Source organism: Danio rerio, chromosome 23, assembly GCF_052040795.2.
Source record: "Danio rerio strain M-AB ecotype USA chromosome 23, GRCz13ab, whole genome shotgun sequence".
In the NCBI taxonomy this organism is placed as follows: Eukaryota; Metazoa; Chordata; class Actinopteri; order Cypriniformes; family Danionidae; genus Danio; species Danio rerio.
This window is the reverse complement of record NC_141043.1, coordinates 40,682,978-40,693,448: the sequence shown is the minus strand read 5'-3', so window position 1 is coordinate 40,693,448 and position 10,471 is coordinate 40,682,978. Positions and strand designations below refer to the sequence as shown.

Below are 10,471 nucleotides of genomic sequence, written 5' to 3'. Positions count from 1 at the left end.
TAAAATATGTATTTAAATGCTAAACTATGTATTACATATACTACAATGAAAAAGAGATGTTTTGTAATATTTTAATTTTTTATATTTTTTAAAAGTGTATTATCATACTTTTACTGTTTGTAATGTATTTTGGTTAAATAAATGCAGACTTGGTGAGCACAGAAGACTTATCATTTGTACACTGTTTTACCAGGTTATGGACAACATATTTTACCATTTCACCATAATAGTCATTATGGTCTAATATAATAATAAGAGTATACCAATAATTTGATATGTTATGATATGAAAATATTTGTCCAAGCTACAACATACATCCTAAAAATCTGGAATTTGAGGGTTGAAAAAAAGTATAGCTCTTAGCCATACCGGCATAGAAAATAGTAACTTTTCATTTTTGGTCTTAGTTCACAGTGCAACTACGTACAAAAGAGTCAAGCTTTCAAATAGACAAATAATTGAAACTCTTTGGTCATTTTTGAGTGAGATGCTAATGGCCTAATCTGATTCAATGCATTCAATGCTAAGCTAAACGTGCTTCTGCCAGACCTGGAAATAGGCTGAATGGATTAAAAAAATGTTTTAATCTCATCTGTTTAACTTTATGTAAATAGTAAAATGAGCCTATATAAAAACTCACTTTGGTTATGAAGCGTTTGGAAACACTCAGGGCTTAAGCTGTGCCAGAGCACGCCGGATCCGGCACCTCTGAAATCTGATCCAGCACCTCATTTTACCATTCCCCTTCCTCAATCTGCATCTCTAGTCTAGCAAAGTGCTATGCAGGTAAACCTCACTCCTCTGACCTTACAAGATGCTCCAGCGACACGCCATGGTCTTTAGCCTCCTTGTTAGAGCAACCGACTCCCATAAAAAGAATCGCTGGTTCGATTCCAGCTCAGACCAGATTGGGTGCAGTAGGACCGGTGGATTACATTTGGGGTCTTGTCCAAATGGGAGTGAAGTATAAGGGACTGTGTAACAGAGGCCAGCTAGCAAAGTGCAATGTGAATAAATCTCACTCCTCCGACCTCAAAAGGTGCTCTAGCGACAGACAACTTAGAGGCCATGGTCTTTAGCCTCCTTGCTAGAATAACCGACTCCCATAGAAAAAATTGCCAGTTCGATTCCAGCTGAGATCAGGTTGGGTGCAATAGGACTAATGGGTTACAATGGTAACATCGGTAAAGCCGTCCACATGGAGGTAGGTGGTCAGCGTGAACAGAAACAGAAGCTGTTGGCGGCATCATACCACCCTGCAGCATTAATTTTAAAGACCAAATGCAGCCTTATGCACCTATGGCTACATAATTTGCGCTCTCCAGAAATGTGTACAGGGGTAGGTTTTCACAATGAGCCTGTGTTGGCCATTGTTGTGTATATTTGTTTGTCCTTGCCTTTAATCTACACACTCCCCTAAACGATGTACCGTATGTGAATGACATTATCATTTTCAAAGACTTTTGTTTTTGAATGTTTACATGGAAAGTGATGGCGGTATTTTCAAAATCTTGCACTTAGAAGTTTTCACATTTTAGTGTTTTCAGCTTTCTAAAATAATGATTCCCGTTTCCATTATCACCTAAATGCACTCAAAAAATTATTTTTGCTGCTTGCTTAAACTACTTATTTAAAACGAGATGAATCAACACAATTCTTGAGCTTTTTTGGGGAGACAACTTATGTTCAATCCATTTAAATATGTTTAAAAAATTATGATTAAGTTAATCGATTTATGTTGGGACAACATGAAGGATTTGTGTGGAACCCAGCATTTTTTTTTACAGTGTGGCTCCTATAAAATGGACAATGAGACCAGATTCAGACTTCGATCGAATGTCATGTGCTGCTTTTAGAGGGAAATAAAGACTTTATCTTGTCACTTAAAAGATCTTAGAATAACTAGATAAGGGAAATTGGATACTGCTACAACTTTCCACAACAATCACTAGCAAAGCTTTTCGTTTTTGTTGCATTCACGGGATCATCTTGCGCTAATCTGCTCTGGTAAGTAAATCTGGCACATAGTGTTCAATCTAGTGTTCAAATCTGTCCTATTGTGCTGATGTTTAACTCATGATTGGATGCATTAAGTTCGGCCATCCACTCATCCACACTAACATGATTCCTGGAAGAAGTGGTTGAAATCCTGACAGATTAAACTTTTAAAGGCCATATCAGCTGATAATAAATACTGCATGCCCTACTTCAACAACTCTCAAATTACTCAATTAGAGAGATGTGCTTCGGTTTAAGGGAGTGTCCTTCATGCAGTGACGGAGATGAGGATTACATAAAGAGACGTCTCTATTGTGAGATTCATAACTTGAACTCATCACAGCAGATTTTGAAAGCCCATATCGCATGACACTTTCAGCTATTGTGTTTTATAAGGAGCATCTCAAAGGGAAATCTGGCTTTGTTGTTGTTGTTGTTGTGCAGATTTTCACACTGAAGGATTCAGTTCGGACTAACAATAGTCTCAAGATTGCAACTTTCAGGGGAATCTGGCTTTGTCGGAAATAGAAGGAACATGTCGTGTGAAGTTGACATGCGTCCGAAAATAAAACAGCTTTTTTTTAAATAATCAAAAATAAATAATTATATATTAGTGCAATATGGCTGTATATATCACTGGTGGGAGCCATGCGCTTCCCACCAGTGATGATATTCAGCCATATCATACTGCTACGAGTGTAATATTGTGTTTATACAACAGTTTGGCCGCATAATGGTGTGTATAAAAAAGAAAATCAAACATGAAGAGTCTAAAATCCTTTTTATATGAGGAACTACTTTCTTCCGCCATTCATTCATATCTGCAGCTGATGTCAGAAGAGCAGAAATCGCTGCTACTTTACAAACGTCACTGTAGAGCTAGTTTTTGAATGATTTTCTACCATAATATCTAAATTAATGACAAAACGGGTGATTTTGCTCATATTTTAAGATTATAAGGCTGAACGGCATGAAATGCCATCAGTCTACAGAGATTTCTCTGTTGCAATCGCAAAAATGAACCCTGAAAAAGCTAAAGCAATGGAAACACTACCAGATTACTGTTGTGTTTGCGATAAGAAAAAATGGTAACACATGGAGGCATTCCTTCTTTCTTTTACTGACATAGTCTGCAGTAATGAAAACAGGAGACTCATTAAAAACAAACAAATAGCCAAACGAAAACTAACTCAGGGTTATAAAAAGAGTGGCCAACACAAAATACACACATTTCTGATATGCGAGTTCCATCTCACATGCAATACACTATAATTACTATGGTATAAATACAGCAATACAACAAACAAATACGAAAGATTGACTTAGAAAGTCATTTACCTGTTTAATAATGATTGAATCAGCTGTAGTATGAAATTACGCTGAGTTTTTTTCCCCTAAGGGCTTATTATGCTGTATCTCCGAAATTATATACTTAGAAAATAAGCACTATCTTTATAAATAAACTGCATAGTTGCAATCTAAATAACTACAATCGTGCCTAAAAAAGCCTCAAAAGTACATTATGTTGTCCAACAACAGCAATATTTCGTCAGCTTAGAATCATAAGGTACTATCTGAAATTGTCAAAATTGAGTTATTGACATTCTTATTAAATGACAACTAATTTACAATATAGGATGTTTTTATGAGTTGTTTACTTTTTATTTAAAAACAAATGGTACACATACTGTTTGCTATAAGGAATGCAAAAACTTTAAAGCTTTTTAAATACACAAAGGTGAAAAGGCTATACAAGTTCTGATATTGCAGAATATCGCATGGCTATCGGCCAATCAGATTCGAGAACCAGACAGAACTTTTGAGTATGTATGTATGTGTGTATGTATAGCAGGGGTGTCCAAAGTCAGTCCTGAAGAACCGGTGTCCTGCTGATCTTAGCTCCAACTTGCTTCAACACACCTGCCTGGAAGTTTCTAGTATACCTAATAAAAGCTTGATTAGCTTGTTCAGGTGTCTTTAATTAGGGTTGGAGCTAAACTCTCCAGGACACCAGCCCTACAGGACCGAGTGTGTACACCCCTGATGTATATACATATACGGTGGGCTCATTTGCAATTTCAAAAGGCATGGCTGTGAAACACAGTCCCTCCCCTGCCGTCCAAAGCTAATATGCTAACCGATTATCATTTTGGCAGATCACAGTGTACAAACATTGTTTAAAACTATTAATTCATTTATAAAAGTGTCAGCTCACAGTGCTATAAATAAATTGTCTTAATAACGAGCCTTTAGCCATTTCAGCGAGACGTCGATACGAAACTTAAGCCCTGCCTAATTGTTGCACATGCAAACCCGGGAAAATTGAAACCTGCGGCCCCGCCCACAAACAGTAGCAAAGAAAAAGAGGAGGACAAACGCTGTAGCAGACGCCGGTTGAATTAAGTCATGAAGATGCTGTGCTCTGCTGGATATTATTGAAAGTGTGAAAAAAGTAAGTGTTATTTCCTCTACCCAAAGATGAAACTGTGAAGAGTCAGTGGTTGAGTTTTTTTTTTTTGCAAAAATACCTCAGCATTTCAGCCCAGGGGTCCGTTCTTCGTACCTCGCTTAAATGATCTAAGATGATTTGGCAGATCCTGGATCTTTTAATCTTGATAACTGATCTCTCGCTAATTTGGTTCTTCAAACAAGTTCGCGAATCAGATTAGAATGTCGGGATAAACTGATCTGAGATCGCTGCGTGTGTATTGAAGGACAGATCTATCGATCCTCGAAATCATGATCAGCAATGCAACGATTGGCTGACGGCACAGCAGCGTAATGACATCATCTGATTAATATTCAATTTTCCATGTGAGCAAAATTACATCAAATTAGCAGTAAACGGCTTGTTAAATATGACACGCAATAACCTTCCACATTTGTTGTGAGCTGCAGGCTTTACACTTTCATGTGTCAAGAGTATTCATCATGTATTTTAAATCAATGTATTTAGTTCTACATTTAAAAAAGATTTTCTTTATTATAGTAGCCGTTTTTTTTAATCGGTGTAAAGAATAACTGGTTGTTTACAAAAGCATTTTGATATATTGGTAAAGGCGTCTGCAACTATTGTGAAGCATCAAATCACCGGCATATTAACTATCAAAACATGTTCATGACTGCATAAATGTATTACTGCTTTAAAAAAAGTCACATATTGTGCATGTTTATTATACACAATTTGTACTAAAGCGATCTAAAAAGTTCATATCAATAAGTTTTCTCTGTGCACCACCAGGTGGCAGTCTTTGTACTTTCATTTCGAGGGTGCAGATTGCATACGTTTTATTAATATGTATAAATTTATTTATTTTATTAATAACTATAACTTTATATATATATATATATATATATATATATATATATATATATATATATATATATATATATATATATATATATATATATATATATATATATAGTTTAAAAAAATATTTACTCTTTTCCCAAGTGTATAACTACTACTGTAAGAAAATATCAGAATTCGGAACACTTTCTGTATATCTTTGCTTTAACTGACCCGATCTAATCCTGTTTATATGAATAGAACCTGCTCCCGATCAGGTTTGACCTAGCAGATCTGTTGCTTTGACAACAACTCTCGGATCAGCTTTGAAGAACGAAACGATCCTGGATCGTGTCAAATCGTCAATATCCAAATCCCGCTAACCGAGTAATCCACGTACTAAGAACGGACCCCTGCCTTGTGCAGTTCGAGGATAAGTTCCGAAATAAATAACAAAATGGGTGGGTGGCTGGAGATGGGTCTGAAATACTGGAGACTCCAGGAAAAACAGGAGTGTTGGCAGGTATGCTCACACATACAGTCTGACTACTTGAATATTGTTGATAAACCATGGTGGGAATTTCACTTTGTCTCACGCTGATTGCTTTCGACCAATCGCAACAGGCTGTCATCGGTCCAATCAGTGCAGATTAGCTTCGCGCTAAGGAGGGGTTTGGGAACAAATGAATCGCTGAATGAATCATATGGGAGTCGCTGGGATAATTAGGTAAAATAAATGCAGATTATAAGACCATGAAAGTGTTTTTTGACCTTGCATGGATATTAGACTATTGTTGGAGACCCTTACAACCAAAATATGACCCTTTTAGTGTATAATAAGGGCTCTTTAATATGTTTAGTCAGTTTGACTGATGTAAGTTGAGGTGAACAGAAAACACAATTTGATTCAACAAAAAAATTATAGTAGTAAGATTTGTTTTTTTTTCAGTGTAACAAAGCGGATCCATAAGGTACAAATGTGTAAAGGTAAATCCACAGTAACAGCATACCTTTATTTCTGAGAGTGCAAACAGAAGGAGGTACAATGAACAAACAATCAAGCAACTATAATTTTTAATGATTTAGTTTAACACTAAATTGTGTATATATGAGAATGTATGAAGCAAGTGCGAATAAGTCTGCACACTCTCAAAAAATCCAAACCTTAATCAAAAGGCACAAGCGTGATAAAGTGACAAGCTATTTACTGGAAAAAAGATTGTTGCATTGACTGGTCAAAAAGGAAATTATGTAAATGTTTGCCTTTTATCCAATGACACTTCCCTATATCACTTCATCTTGATATTTGAGAGTGTTCAGACTTTCTTTCTCAGCTGCTTCATTCTTTGGGATGTTTTGGTCTACGCACCTGTTGGATTGTTTTGAAGGTGTGGTGAGTCTTTGGTTGCTTTTATGAGGATTTATGCCACCAAACCACAAGAGGGCATTTAAACCACATCCATTAGAATAAAGTCATCGGGGAGCTTAAAAGCCAGACAGAATGTGCTGCTGCTTTGGCAGGAATACATATGAACCTTTTGTCTGTCTGTCTTCTCTGGCCAGTTGCCTGCGCTGTCCTCAGGCTGATGGGATGCCGCTCGACTGCTGGACGGGACAAAATATTCTGCCTCCAGCTCAGCGTGACATTGCGAGCTGCCTCGTGTTGTTGAAAGCAGCTTTAAAAAAATAAAAAATAATAAATCAGACACAATTCTGAAGTGAGGATGCATGCAAAAATGAACAGACAAGGCATGGATTTAAAAATAGGATTATATGTAGGATAATGTATCCTTTGTGTGTGCTAACCAATGGTATTTTTTTAACCCGATCAAATGGATAAAGAAGAAAAATTGGCTAAATGACAAAGAAAAGCAAATGATTTTTAAATGTGCATTTAAAAGTATTTACTAAATTTTTTTTATTGTTTGATAAGATTTTAAAACATGAATTAAAGTTTTAAATTTGTAAATTTATTTTTACATTTAGTTTTTTTAATCTATGGTTTAATTAAATTACATTTAAAAAGATGAATTAAACCACTAATTTATTTAAAAGGTGATTTATTATTTAATGTATATTTTCATTTGATTAAATCGATGTATTTAATCATGAATTTAATAAGTTATAAAAGTGTCTATTTATTTATACATTTAAAAAAATCCAATGCACTGTTTTATTGCTTTAATAAATGGCATTAAAAACATGAAATAAATAGACAAATTTATAAAACATATCCTGTTGAAATATGATTTATAGACATATATATGCTGCAATTACTAAATTCATCATTTGACAATTCATTTTTTGTAAGCGTCACTCTTTTTAAAGTGTTTTAAGTGTTTGTTTAAGTGTTCTCCAAAGACTATAGATCAGGAGTTGGGAACCTTTTTTCAGCAAAGAGCTATTTCAGATTTTTTTTTTGCAAATGCATTTTTTAAAGAGCCATTGGGGTACAGTTGAAGTCAGAATTATTAGCCCCCCTGACGTATAAGCCCCCGTTTATGCATACATTCATTTTCTTGTCGGCTTAGTCCCTTTATTAATCCGGGGTCGTCACAGCGGAATGAACCGCCAACTTATCCAGCAAGTTTTTACGCAGCGGACGCCCTTCCAGCCACAACCCATCTCTGGGAAACACCATACACACATTCACACACACACTCATACACCAAGGACAATTCACCTGTACCGCATGTCTTTGGACTGTGGGGGAAACCGGAGCACCCGGAGGAAACCCACGCGAACGCAGGGAGAACATGCAAACTCCACACAGAAATGCCAACTTAGCTGAGGCTCGAACCAGCGACCCAGCGACCTTCTTGCTGTGAGGCAACAGCACTACCTACTGCGCCACTGCTACGCCTTGGGCAAATAATTTTGACCTTAAAATGGTTTCTAAAAAATTAAAAACTGCTTTTATTCTAGCCAAAATAAAACAAATAAGACTTTCTCCAGAAGAAAAGTATTATAAGACATTCTATGAAAAATGCTTCCTTGCTCTGTTAAACATAATTTTGAAAATATTTAAAAAAGAAAAATTTCAACTGTGACTGTATATACACAATATATAATTGTTTAAAACTGTAAAGTTTGTTATAATTGTTTTAAAATCTAAAATATTATTGAAGTGAGACAGCTGGAAAGTCAAATATTTTTGTTCAAAGAGCCATCAATTAGAATTTCTAGAGGATAGCTTTGGGCAAAGTTATTTTATTTTTAAATAAATACTTTCTTAACCTGAGCAGTTCAACTAGCTACTATTTCTACTGTAAGTTCAGTTCTAAGTTTACCATCCGACATACGCACACACGCACACGCACACGCACACGCACGCACGCACGCACGCACGCACACACACACACACACACACACACACACACACTCAATTAAACAAGGTTGAAGGAAAAAAAAAACTTTTTAACATTTCCCTTTGCCCAAAAATGGACACTTATAAGAAATGAATGGGAAATACTAAAATCAAAGCTTTTCAAACTTTTTTGTTCAATAATAGACAATACATATAGCACATTGCCAATCAATCATACTGTAAACCTAAATGAAGATCTGAGTTTACCCAACATGCTCAATGTGTCAAACACTCTGACCCAAACACACGCACAAACAACCAACCACCAGTCTTGCCCCTGCAGTCAAATAGTGGCATTGAAAGTTTGGATATTTTGATAGATTTTGCCAAGATGAGCCAACAGATGTCCCCAAAGTCGCCACATTTATAGGTTTCAGTTGGTCTGGAATGACTGCAGTAATATTTTGGACCTGAAGTAAAAGAAATATTATCTATAACATAAAAAAGCATATTTTTACATTATCACCCAACTAAAAATTGGGCTAAATCATTTTTAAAAGTTTATTTTATTTAAATTTAGTTTTTTTTTTTAAATGATTTGTACGTTTACAGGTAGATAAATACATTCTAAAATACCCAAACAATACATGAATTGCTAGATTTGCATTTTTTCAAAGCCAGTGATATGACACTTGTCGTAAAAAATATTTAAATTGGGTTCACACTTGAGAACTTCATGCCAAAAAATGTCCGCTAGGCAAATTTTACCACTGCAATAAAAGGTTTACTTAAAGGTTCAAATGTAACAACATTGGAATAAAGCATTGCATTCGTTTAGGAACGTGACTGTGGCTCCAGGAGACACTTAGGAGCTTTAATGTAGCTTCATTCTGCTTCACTCATCCGTACAACGTCATGTTACACTCTTTTAAACATTTGCTTCGATTAAGTACTCTTGCCACTAGGCTGAATATGACCTGAATTTTTCCATATACAGACAACATAGCTTACTGCTTATCGTGCACACAAGTGGATTCATAGTCCTCTAGGAAATGGAAAAAGCACTCGACTCCCTTTGAAAGCCTTATGGCATTTGTGAAGCTATTGTGATTTATAGTGCATGCTCTCACAGAAAGAATGGGTCAAGATGAGTGGCCTAAATAGCTTTTTTTTTTTTTTGGACATTGCTAAAAAGTCATATCTGTTAAAAGAAATGTGATTAATTGTATTAATTGTGAGTTTATAGCATGCTTAAAATACTTTTAGCAATGTATTTGTTAAAACTGTACTGGAACATAACTAATATTTGTGAATTAAAATGTCAGTTTAAGTCTGCATGAAGCAGAAGTTGTTGACTATTATTTCAGTGTGTTAATTTACTTCCAACTGAACTAGACTATTGAGTAAGGGGCAGGGCTTTCTTTCATGTCCTCATAGCAAAGTAAAGCTGCGGTCACACTTGACTTTTCTCCCAATAGACTTCCATTTATACGCATGCGGATGCGTCAGACCGGAAACGTAGGGTCATGCGTCAAATTTCGCAGGTTGCTGCGGTGCAAAGTTCAAGCTTGGTGAACTCTGACCTGCGAAATCGCATCACTTGACTGCGTAAGACTAATCAAGGATCAAAACATGACCTCTCTGAACAGAAATTTAAGACATGGAGCAATTGCTCATTTTTTAAATCCCTAATAAGCTTGTTTAATCCTTCCTTAATCCTTGTTCAAACTCTAATGTGACCACAGCTTAATAGTAAGCAAAATTAAAATTACGTTTGTGGAGAGGTAAGCATGATCAAAAACCCAATGAGGGAGGGAGAATGTTTGGAGCCCGGCGGCTAGTCAGCGGGCCAATCAGAAATAATAGATAACACTTGT

General features: G+C 35.9%; 1 long non-coding RNA gene across 5 annotated transcripts in view; it reads right to left on the bottom strand.

Moving 5' to 3' along the window:
* LOC101884801 (uncharacterized) overlaps nucleotides 1-10,471 on the bottom strand; it is a 206,739-nt gene that overhangs the window by 19,205 nt on the left and 177,063 nt on the right. For 3 of the 5 annotated variants that reach the window (XR_015523857.1, XR_015523860.1, XR_015523855.1), the window contains one exon: nucleotides 6,657-6,963. The exons of the other annotated variants lie outside the window; for them this stretch is intronic. This is a non-coding gene — a long non-coding RNA (uncharacterized LOC101884801). The remainder of the gene's footprint in view (nucleotides 1-6,656; nucleotides 6,964-10,471) is intronic. 5 annotated transcript variants of the gene reach the window in all.